The 12,637-nt window shown below is 36.1% G+C and overlaps 1 long non-coding RNA gene across 1 annotated transcript in view; it reads right to left on the reverse strand.

Annotated features, from left to right (window-relative positions):
* Positions 1–2,596: 2,596 nt before the first annotated feature.
* The window catches only part of LOC105089335 (uncharacterized), a 29,287-nt gene continuing 19,246 nt past the window's right edge, over positions 2,597–12,637 (reverse strand). The window contains exons 2-3 of the long non-coding RNA XR_010381588.1: positions 3,167–3,285; positions 2,597–3,060 (exon numbers count right to left, since the gene is read on the reverse strand). This is a non-coding gene — a long non-coding RNA (uncharacterized LOC105089335). The remainder of the gene's footprint in view (positions 3,061–3,166; positions 3,286–12,637) is intronic.

Below are 12,637 nucleotides of genomic sequence, written 5' to 3' on the forward strand. Positions count from 1 at the left end.
CTTCTTGCTCAGAACATCAATTTTCATGACATTGCCCTTTTATGTATTCTATTAAATACTATAATTATAAGTTAGTATTTTGGGATTAATTTATTAAAATATATCATAGGAAGTTTAGTACAAAACCTTGCTTTTAAAAATAGTTTACCTGTTCCAAAGCATTTTTATAGCTGTTCTCTCATGAAACAATGACTACGAAGTATCCTATTTACAATATTTCCTCTAAATTGTAGAGTTTCAGACAGCAATTCAACAATTTCATTGTTAAAATGGAGGTCTGTGGAGGCCTTTTCCCCCAGCTTTAGAGATATAATTGACACATAACGTTGTGTAAGTTTAAGGTGTACAAATGTGATGATTTGATACACTTACAGACTGCATGGTGATTACCACCATAACATTACCTACTACCTCCATCCTGTCATGTATTTACCATTTGTTTTTGTGGTGAGAACATTTAAGATATATTCTCTTAGCAACTTTCAAGTATATAATATGGTATTATTAGCTATAATCACCATGCTGGCCATTAGACTCCCAGAACTTGTTAATCTTACAATTGAAAATGTGTACCCTTTGACCAATATCTCCTCATTTCCCACATCCTGCAGCCCCTATCACTCTACTTTCTGTTTCTCTGAGTTTGGCCTTTTTAGATTGAACTGGAGGCCCATTTAAGTGGTAGGAATAGAAATTGAGTCCATCTCTCAGAAAGTACAACATGATAATGCAGGAAAAAGAAGAGACACTATATTAATAACAGGAGTTTTCTTTAGACCATTTTCCCCCCTTCCAAGTTATTCATTCTCTCTGGGGAGGTAAACTACCTTTGTAGCCTAATACTTGATTTGAATTTCCATAGCTGTTCTATTAGAAAAAGGTATTTACATCATTTTGTATTTCCCCAAATAGCTAGCAAGAAACCCTCTTTAAAGCAAGTGGTTAGGTTCTACGTTCAATTGTTTCATTTATGTGATTTTGAAACTCAAAAGTGGTGACTCAGAGCTGACTCTTTGGGTGGGCATATTAGAATTCAGCCACTGAAAAGTTTATGCTTGGCATTTTTGGCATTTTGTGTCTTCTCTGCCTTGCCTAAATTCTCTTAATGTGGCAGGATTTTCAGTTCACTTCAGTGAACTGTTCTAGAGCAGCTGCCCATGTAGTGCCTATCCTTTGCATTGGATTACAACTATGAGGCAGTCTCTGCCTTTAAGGCACTCACAGCCTAGTTGGGATGACAGCCATGTCAGAAAATAATACAACAGTGTGTGATGTGTGAAACAAGTGAAGTATGTGCTAAGGAGTGAAATAGTGCAAAGGAGAATATTCTCATTGTGAGGTGCAGGAAAGTGTCACAGAACACCAGTGTAGTCACCACATATGAAAGAATGAATAGGTATGCAGCAGGGACATTCCAGACAACAGACACGCCATATAAAGAACATGATGTGTACAGAAACAAAGATGTGACCAATATTCTAGTGCAATGTGTAGGTGGAATGTGGGGTCCAGATTGTGATTTATGCCATGCAAAGGAATTTGAACTTTGTCCTGGATGAGAGGTTTTTTGGGGGGGGCGGGGAGGGAGGTAATTAGGTTTGTTTGTTTGTTTATGTATGTATGTATGTATGTATGTATGTGTGTATGTGTGTATGTGTATATGTATGTATGTATGTATTTATTTATTTATTTATTTTTTAGAGAAGGTACTAGGGATTGAACCCAGTACTTTGTGCACACAAAGTATGTGTTCTAGCACTTTGAGTTATACCCTCCTCCTGGATGAGACGGTTTTGAGTCGGGAAATGACTGGTCAGGGAGAAGTCTTTGAAAATCATCGTGGCAGTAATACGGAGGACGGCTTGTAGAGGGCTTGGCTCTAGGCAGGATCGCCAGTTAGACTATTGTATTAGTTTAGGCCCTGACTGAAGTATTGGTACTGAAAAAAGAGTGAATGCCAAAATTTAAGCAGACTGGGAGGTTACATTAACAGGACTTGGAGATAGTTTTGATGTGGGAAAGGAAGCAGATAAAATGGCTCGAAACCAGATTTCTGGTTTGTGGTTTGGACAGCTTTTTGAGATTTTGTAACTAATATCCCTGCTTCAGGTCTTCCCACTCTGCCGTCTCACACAGCAGTCTAAGCGATTTTCCCCTCTTTTTCACTTTGTGAAATTTCAGTTGAAAGAATAGTACTATGAATACTGACATAGCTTTCATCTCGATGCACCATTTGGTAACATTTTGCCACATCTGGGCTCTTTCCTGCCCCCTCTTCTCCTCCTCCCCTTCCTCCTCTCTCCCTTGGGCCCTCTGCCATGGATTTGTGTTGTCAATTTAGCTAAGCTGTAACTACATTTTTCCAGAATTCACTTCTCTGCAAAGTGTTAAGAATTGTAAAGAGTCTTTAGATTTTACCCACTTAAAAGTCTGCCACAGTTCATAGATCTGGCAGAAGACACGAGACTACCAGGTTACAAACAGAGGGTTCTATTACTCACAGCAGAGCAGGCAGCATAAGCTTCTTATTCATACAGCTCCTTCGGTCATCATTCCACCCCACCCCGCAAAACAAACAAACAAACAAAGAAACAAAAAAACTCCCAATCTTTTATTATGGACTGCAAGCAAATCCGTCCAACCTTTGCCTTGGAAGGTGATATTATCATATTATTGTCTTATTATACCAGAAAGTAAACAAATCTGCACTCTGTCCCAATGGAAAACCCTCTTTCTTTCAAGAGAAATATTTTTTTAAAAGATGTTTCAGAATAAAGTCTGACATTGTCTTTGCTCTCAAGGTGTACAGGAAAATGAGAGAACCATGAAGAACTGTTGCCCAACACATAGCTCCAGGACCATGAGGGATTTTTTTACATGAGAGTTAGAAGGCAGAAACGAAGAGCAGCCATCTTTTAAAACTTGTACTGTCAGTGCAGAACACCAGCAAGTGTTATAGTTGTCTGTTATCTGCTGTCTCACCCAGCTAGTGTGGGGCAACTGCCAGACTTACAGCAACTCTAGCTCCCACCAATTCTCCTCCATCAGCTTCTCCAGCTCCTGGGGAGGGTGACAGGATAACTCTTAGATAAAAGGCACCAGCTTTATTCCTTGCATTATACCCCCATCATTAAAGTTGGAAACTTGGAGGTGATGAAAGACCTACCTGAGTTCCTGTCCACCCTGTTGATGTCCAGCTCAACCCCAGTTTTCAGTTTGTTCTTGCTTCCCCCAGTTCACATCCATCTTTCTTTCCTGAGTTCCTGCCCTATGGACTACAGCCTCCTGAAACAGACACAGAAGCAACAGCCTTATATATATCAGTCAAGATAGTGTAGTATTGGCATACAAATCACTAAATATATCAATAAAACAAAACAGAGAGCCCTAAAATAGATCCACACTCATAAGATGGCTTTTTTCTTTTTTCAAAATTACTTTGTAATGTGTTTTCTTTTAAAAAAATTTTTTTTTATTGAAGTGTAGTTGATTTACAATGTTAGTTTCAGGTGTACAGCAAAGTGATTCAGTTATACATATACATACATATATATTTTTGTCTTTTTAGATTCTTTTCCATTATCTATTATTACAAGAAATTGAATATAGTTCACTGTGCTATACAGTAGATCCTTGTTGTTTATCTATTTTATATATAGTAACGTGTGTCTGTTAATGCCCAACCCCTAATTTTTCCCTCTCTGCCCTTTCCCCCATGGTAACCATAGTCTGTTTTCTATGTTCATTAGTCTGTTTTGGGGTTGTAAATAGAATTTGTATCATTTTTTTTAGATTCTACATATAAGTGATATCATATTTGTCTTTCTCTGTCACTTAATATGATCATCTCTAGGTCCATCCATGTTCCTGCAAATGGCATTATTTCATTCTTTTTTATAGTTGAGTAGTATTCCACTGTATATGGAATTCTTTATCCAGTCATCTGTTGATGGAAGGATCATTTTATTTTTGACAAAGGCATCAAAACAATTTAATGAAGAAAGGAAAGTATTTCAACAAATAGTGTTGAAATAATAAATATCCAAAATTGTTTGGGCTATTTTAGTTTCTTGCATTTCCATATAAAATTTAAAATCAGTTTGTCCTTTTCTCTAAAAGTCTTCAGGGATTTTGATTAAGATTACATTGGCTCTATAGACCAATTTGGGGATAACTGGCAATTTTGGGTCTTCCAATTCATGAATAAGGGTTTTTTTTTTATTATTATTTATATCCTTAATTTCTCTCAGTCATGTTTTACTCTTTTTCAATGAAGAGGTCTTGGACAACTTTTCTTAAATTTATTCCTAAATATGTTATTTTTAAATGCTATTGTAAATAGTATTTAAAATTGTTTATGTTCCAATAGTTTGTTGCTAATATATTGATGTACAATTGATTCTCTAGTTGGCTTCCCTGCTAAATTTTTAAATTAATTATAGCACTTTTTGGTATATTTCCTAGGATTTTCAGTGGAAGCAATCAATAACCAATTTGCAAATGGAAATAGTTGTACTTCTTCCTTTTAAATCTCTATTATCCTTTTTTCCCTCACCTTATTGCTTTAGCTAAGAGCTCTAATACAATAATAATAGAAGTGAATGTGGGTATCCTATCTTTATGCCCAATCTTAGAGGGAAAGCATTCCCTAGTCCACCATTAAGTATGATACTAGCTGCAGTATCTGTACATGTTTCTACAGACTGAGGAAGCTCTTTTCTGTTCTTCATTTGATGAGAATTTATGTTATAAATGGTTACTGAGTTTTATCAAATGCTTTTTCTGTGTTGATAGGAGATATATATAGCTATATATATTTATAGATCTAGATCTATGTGTCTATGTATTTATATATCTATATTTATGTATCTGTATAGATACATCTGGAGCACCCTTTCTGTACAGCTTGTTCCTCTCTAGTGCACTGTCCCAGAGATTTTAGCCAACTCAGAGGCCATAAACTCTCATATCAGCCTCCTGAGTTCAGTAGGACCTCTGTCCTCTGCTCAGACTCAAGCTCTGCACTATACTTAGGAAACTGCCCCCAGACAGAGAGCTGGTGTATGCTGTTTATTGTCTGAAAGTAGTTGCTGAATATGTTTTGTGCAGTTTTACAGTTGATTATTCCACTATGACCGGTAGTGGAAGTCAAATGCAGCAACATTTCAAAAATGCTTTTCTCTTTCTCTTAATTATGGAATAACAGGCTTCTTTTTTTTCTTGTGTATTACTTTTTTGTATTTTCCAATTTACATCAATGAAAAAGTTTTCTCTGTATTTAGGAAAACCCCACAGCTTTAAACATATGCATATTTCTTTTTTACACCTATAATTATCTTGCTTCTACCCTGGGGAGGATACACTCTACTTTGAAGGTCAACATTGGATCCTGGTATTGAGTTGAAAAGATCATTAACTAGGAGAACAGTTAGAAAACAAACATTGCACCAACGAATTGGGACACAATGCTTCTCTTCTAGCCTCATGTCTGTATTCCAGGTAGGAATGAGGGTAAAGGTGAAAAGCAAAAGGAAGTATGAATGCCAAATGAGTTTGTACCCATTCTATTGGTAAGGGAGAATAGGTTAATAGATATTGGGTAGACAATTTGAAATCTCTGCATAACAATTGAGATCTAAGAAATCATCTAGCTCACAGTCATTTTGCAAATGAGAACACTGAGGTCTGGAAAAGTTAGTTTGCCTCTACTCATATAACTTGTTAATGATAACAAATTGGAATAGACAGAGTATGGACTTTTAGTCAAACATTTCTAGAGTCACATTCTGGCTCCACCACTTCCTAATTGTGCAACTTTGGGTCAAGTTATTTAATCTCTCTGAGTCTCAGTTTCTTCATTTTCAAAATGATAGTAATCTTACCTATTTCAATTGATTGTTGTTAGAGTTAAATGTATAGACACAGAGCTAATCCCAAAGAGATGGTTGGTGTTCAATAAATATTATTTCTATATTCTTTCCAGTTATTTGCAAAGCAAGGGCACTGTATACAATAACTCATTTAGAGATTGTTCAGTATACCACTTTGAATAAAGATATTCATAAGACTAAATACTCAAATGATACACTTATTATAAACATTTTAAAGAGTATGCAGGACAAAGAAATAAACATATTTTCATTTATATGTTTATAATACCTGTGATGGTTAATTTTATGTATCTACTTGACTGGACCTTGGGATGCCTGGATATTATGTCAAACATTATTCTGGGTGTATATGTAAAGGTGTTTCTGGATAAGATTAACATTTTGAATCAGTAGACTAAAACAAATTTCCCCCTAATTTAGTGAATGGGACTTATCTAATCAGTTGAAGGCTTGAATAGAGCAAAAAGCTGACATTCCCTCAAGTAAGGGAGAATTTTTCTTCCCTTCAGGCTCAAACTGAAACATAGGCTTTTCCTGGGCCTCGAGCCTGCCAGCCTCTGGACTGGAACTGAAACATTGGCTTTCCTGGTTCTCAGGCCTTTGAAGTTGGACTGGAACTACACTAGCTCTCCTGGATTCCAGCTTAACTACTCAGCCACCAGACTGTCAGACTTGTTGGCTCCCATAATTACACAGCCAATTCCTTATAATACATCTCTTAATAAATATAAATTAATAAACACGCACACCCCCTAATGATTGTTTCTCTTCAGAACACTAATACTATACCATAGATAAACACATGCACATACTTACTCCTCATTTTTCATAATTGTCGACAAGTAAGAATCCATCAGGGAATGTTTATCCAAATCCACAATAAGTTGAGAAATACTGGGCAACAGCTAACTTCTCACATCTGATAAACCTCTTAAGAATATATCTGCCTCTCTGAGAGCACTGCTCTTATCCAAAAGAACACGGCCAGTTCCAGGAGAAGCGGAGGTGACTCAGGAGCAGCAGAACCAAAGAACACATGTCAGTCAACTCATTCCTAAAAGGGTTACCTTGCGAGAAAGCAATTTTGAACAACCCTTTTGTAACATTTCCTGTTTATGGTGCCCTTAGGCAATCAGCTTTTGCAGTTCTCTATCCATTCCTTTAGTGGTCTTGGAAATACCATGAATCATATATTCATGATCTGTCTCCTCACTGGTTGGTGACCAACGGCAGCTGGATGGGGAATTAATTAAATGGAATATTTTTCTAATCCTGTCATGTGTTTGATCTAAGTGCTATCATCAGCTCAAGATTAAATAAATGTTTTATGATTCTGGCTTTTAAATCTTAAAATGGGGATACTAATACTATCTATATATTTATTACATATGGTAGGAAAACTACAAAAAGTAAAATTATTATGAAGTATTATAAAATAATACTCTTACTTTTCAGATGAATTGAAATGTGTGCAAATACAAAATGTTATTGCAGACACTAGAAGGCACTATTTCTCTACTGAGGCAGAAAATGACTATAACACATTTCTTGTGTCTTAAACTCTTGCCCAATTCCTATACAAGAACAAAAAGTGCAGTATGAGAAACTTTATACATTTCTACAATGTACTAAGCAGTGTAAAGAAAACGGAAAAGGAGGGCTAGAGATAAAAAGGACAAAACAAAGAAATGTAAATCCAATTTAAAAAGACAGAAACAAAAAAGCTGCAAAAGACCATAAAGGAGAAAAGGGATAATGAGAATAAAATGAGGTCAAAGCAAGTTTCCTTTATACAATATAATATATGGGAACTGTTTTCCATGTCACAGCTCTTTGTCATGTTATACCAAAAAAACTCTAATTTATAATTACTCAGTGGCTCTCTAGGTCTGCACTGGCTTCCCTTTCCAATCGTCTAGCCCATCTATTTCTCACAACCGCACCTTAACAGGGAGGATAGTGGGAATGCATCAGAATCCATAGTGAAGACAAAGATGAGTGAGGGGTTTGGAGTTACCATGGAAATGCAAATACTGTTTTGATAATGCTGGCTTGTAGGAAGGAAAATAGACAAATGTTCTACTTATCCCTCCTAAATAATTGTATCTGAATACTTGGTTGAGACAAAGGAATTGAGAGGATTGTGAATGATGGAGAAATAAACTGCCCTGGACTATTTGGTTAGAGGCTTTTTTTAAAATTTAACTTTGGGGCTTAAGTTTGCACAATAGCTTTAGGTTCATTTGCTCTTGGTGGTGGTGGTGGTGTTTATTTTGCTTTCTTTTTCTCTCGTTCGCTGAAGGAATGCATTCTTCACCTTTAATTCTTTTTTCTTTGTATATATATTTATTGAAATATAGTCAGTTTACAATGTTGTGTCGGTTTCTGGTGTACAGCATAATGCTTCAGTCATACATGAATATACATATATTCGTTTTCATATTCTTTTTCACCATAAGTTACTACAAGATATTGAATATAGTTCCCTATGTTATACTGTCTGAACTTGTCATTTATCTATTTCATATATATTATTTAGTATCTGCAATTCTTGAACTCCAATTTATCCCTTCCCACCCTCTTCCCCCTCTGGTAACCATAAGTTTGTTTTCTATGTCTGTGAGTCTGTTTTGTAAATAAGTTCGTTTGTCTTTTTTTTTCAAGATTCCGAATATAAGTGGTATCATATGGTATTTTTCTTTCTCTTTCTGGTTTACTTAAAGGAATCCAGGAGGAGGCAGCACTGAGCTGGCTGGCTGCTTAGGATCTGATCTAGGTTTAATGAGGGAACCCTCTTTAAGATTGGCTTCTACTTTGAGATTAACTTAGATAAGGAGGCAGAAACTGAAAATCGCAGACTTGTACAAATCAAATATTGTACATTTAAGAACCTAGGCAATCAGGTCTGGAGATTCACAGGAAATTTTACTAACTGTGCTTTGAGAACAAGGAAATCAAAGTGGTTTATTTAGCAAATTCAGATGAGAGGTTAAAAAACCGAACCAAACAATTTCTCAAAAATAAATATTCCATTAAACTATGAGTTCTCAAAGAATCATGTCCTACATCTTTTACATCTCACTTACCTTCATATACACAATGCCTGGCAAATAGCAGGCACTTAATAATGGTATTTGAATGAATGAACATGAAAACATTCTCCTGGAGTTAGGCATTCAGGCTATCAACTGTTGGGTTTTGTTTTGTTTTTTGTTTTTGTTTTTGTTTTTTTCTTTTCCCTGATCTTTTTTAGTCCTTGCTTTCATTGGACCATGCTCTTATGATAGAAAGTATTCTCTTTCTCAGCTCTTACCAGGAGTATCTGAGTCCAAAGACCATAATTGAGGCTGGTGCCAATCTCTGAGTTAGAGAGAGAGAGGAGATTTTTAATGTCCAGTAAATAAATTCGTGATGCCCTCAAGCTCCTTGGAGGAATAGGAAAAAAACTATTGGGAACTTCTTAACTCAACAGGGAGTCGTGATGACAGAGGACACATTCTTTCTTCAATATGAATTTAGACTTTGATTTTCTCAAGAAGAATCACTAATGCAAGCCCTTGAGAGATATACTTACCTTATATATGACCAAGGGACTGGCAGTGTTGCTGCCCACCTGGTTGAAGCTCACAGTTACTTAAGACCAGAGCCATTGAGAATGAGTGCCCAGCTGGTGGAAACTTCTTGCCCAGCAAAGGCAGATTAGTATTGCTATGCAATATAGTCTGCCTTCTTATAGGGACTTGTGCTGACTTCCTTCTACTCTTGTAGTCCCTGTTTGAGACCCTAGGGCTAGCCTAGGGCAGATTGAGGGAGAAGGGTCCATGGGATGAAACTCTTCCTATGGAAGGAACAGGACAGTTTAACCCACCCTCACTCCCCAGGAACAGTGTGGAGTAGTAGGACTGAGTGTCTTTTGGGGGGGGATATATTTTTTTTAATGGTTTTCTTTTCTTTTTATTGAGGTAAAGTCAGCTTACAATGTTGTATCAATTTCTGGTGTACAGCACAATGTTTCAGTCGTATATGAATATACATATATTCATTTTCATATTCTTTTTCACCGTAAGCTACTACAAGATAGTGAATATATTTCCCTGTGCTATACAGTATAAACTTGTTTGTGTATTTTATATATACCAGCGAGTATCTACAAATCTCGAACTTCCAGTTTATCCCTTCCCACCCCCCTCCCTGCTGGCAACCACAAGTCTGTATTCTATCTCTGTGAGTCTGTTTCTGTTTTATATATAAGTTTATTTATCTTTTTTTTTTAATTCCACATATGAGTGATATCATATGGTATTTTTCTTTCTCTATCTGGCTTACTTCCCTTAGCATGATGATCTCCAAGTCCAGCCATGTTGCAAGTGGCATTATTTTATTCTTTTTTATAGCTGAGTAGTATTCCATTGTATAAATACACTACAACTTCTTTATCCAAGTCATCCGTTGATGTTTCCATGTCTTGGCTATTGTAAATAGTGCTGCTATGAACACTGAGGTACATGTATCTTTTCAACTTAGGGCTCGCTCTGGTATATGCCCAGGAGTGGGGATTGCAGGATTATATGGTGACTCTAGTTTTAGTTTCTTGAGAAATTTCCATAATGTTTTCCACAATGGCTGCACCAAACTACATTTCCACCAATAGTGTAGGAGGGTTCCCTTTTCTCTACATCCTCTCTGGCATTTATCGTTTGTGGACTTTTTAATGATGGGCATTCTGATTGGTGTGAGGTGATACCTCATTGTATTTTTGATTTGCATTTCTCTGATAATTAGTGACATTGAGCACTTTTCCGTGTGCCTTTTTGGCATTTGTATGTCTTCATTGGAGAATTGCTCGTTTAGGTCTTCTGCCCATTTTTGGATTCGGTTGTTTGGTTTGTTTGTTGTTATTATTATGCCATGTGAGCTCTTTATATATTCTGGAAATTAAGCCCTGTCAGTCGCATCATTTGCAAATATTTCCTCCCATTCCATAGGTTGTCTTTCTGTTTTGCTTATGGTATCCTTTGCTGTGCAAAATCTTGTAAGTTTAATTAGGTCCCATTTGTTTAATTTTGCTTCTATTTCTATTGCCTGGGCTGCCCTAGAAGAACATTGCTAAGATTTATGTCAGAAAACGTTTTGCCTGTGTTTTCTTCTAGAAGGTTTATAGTGTCTTGTCTTATGTTTAAGTCTTTAAGCCCGTTTGAGTTTATTTTTGTGTATGGTACGAGGGAGTATTCTAACTTCATTGATTTACATTCAGCTGTCCAATTTTCCCAACACCACTTGCTGAAGAGACTTAAAAACGGAAATTTAATTGGTGCTGTAATTTATACAAATTATGAATAACTTAGAGAAAAAAACAGGTAGAATAAATTATTATGAATTCTTTGTTTGAAGAACTTTTGGTGATTAAAGTCGAGTAAGCTGCTTAATTTTCAGAAATTCTTTCTCCACCATTGCCACTAGCCATTCTGCACAAGTCATTAAACAATGGCTTGTGGAGGCTAGAGTTTTAGTGAACAGTAATTAAAAGCTCTGACTCTGAAGTCAGAAAGTTGGAGTGATGTTATATTCCTCAGTTTCCTCATCTGGAAAAAGATAATAATGTTATCTATTGCATTATTGTCAGAATTGCACACAGCATGAGAGCTGGCACATCAAAAATGCTCAGTTATTGCTGGCTAGTTACTATGAGGCTTTATTTTAGACAGTCTCTGATGATCTATCTGCTCTGCTTACAAGTAATTGGTGGACAGTCATCCATAATTTCATGGAAGTTGCTGCTTATGTGATTTCCAGTATTTGGGTGGAGAACTATTTATCAAAGCCAAGGACTCTGTGTTCTGTTTCTGTGTCATGTTTATTTAGTCATTAAGTAACCAGTGTCTGTCTTTGGCCTTATATTACTCAATATCTATGATTTAATTGTTGGAAATGATATCTGGTCCCAAATTATGTTTGTAAGTATGGTCAGTCTTCCACTAGGGAGAGTAGGCCTCCACCCATATAGATCATTTTGTTCAGAAAATTGCATCCTAAATTTTGTCCCTTGTTCAAATACAAAGACCTTGTTTTCTATAATTTTAGGGTAAGATTTCTATGTTTTTATACTGTGCTTTCAAACTACCGCTAAATATAATCTCTCTTCATTCTTATCATCTGGATCTAACTGATCTTATGCCATCTCAAAACTTTTGCCCTAGCCCTAGATAACTATATCCAAGAGCTGAAAAGTCTATGTGAGGTTTCCATTTCCAGCTTCTTCCCATTTCAATTCATGTTGGATGCTACAAAAGTATATCATCAAAAATATCAATTTATTCATGAAAACCTCTCCTTAAACTTCCCCAGAGTTTCACTTTAGATGTGAACCGTCATGCCCTTAGCTTGGAGTTAGAGGAGACTCTAGAATTACATGTTTTAAATATCATAAAATCATTTGTTGGAATGCGACATACTTTTGGCCGACCACACTGTGATATCATAGCACCTAAAAGTTTAGCCAAGTATTTTACTTTCAAATAAACTACTATGTGTTGAGGATGGTTCTAAATGGAATTGGAGCAGCTAATTTTGACTCTTCAATAGTGGAGGGTCTGGAGTCAAAATATCCTGATTTTTTTTTCTCTTAATTATGTAATACTACGTCCTTTTGTCATCCTTTCAGAGCCCCTGGTGATAACCTAACCTGCGTGGCTTTATTGTCTTAGAGTATTTTATTTAATGTAAAATATCTATATATGCACTTAAAG

This window comes from Camelus dromedarius, chromosome 1 (genome assembly GCF_036321535.1).
Source record: "Camelus dromedarius isolate mCamDro1 chromosome 1, mCamDro1.pat, whole genome shotgun sequence".
NCBI lineage: Eukaryota > Metazoa > Chordata > Mammalia > Artiodactyla > Camelidae > Camelus > Camelus dromedarius.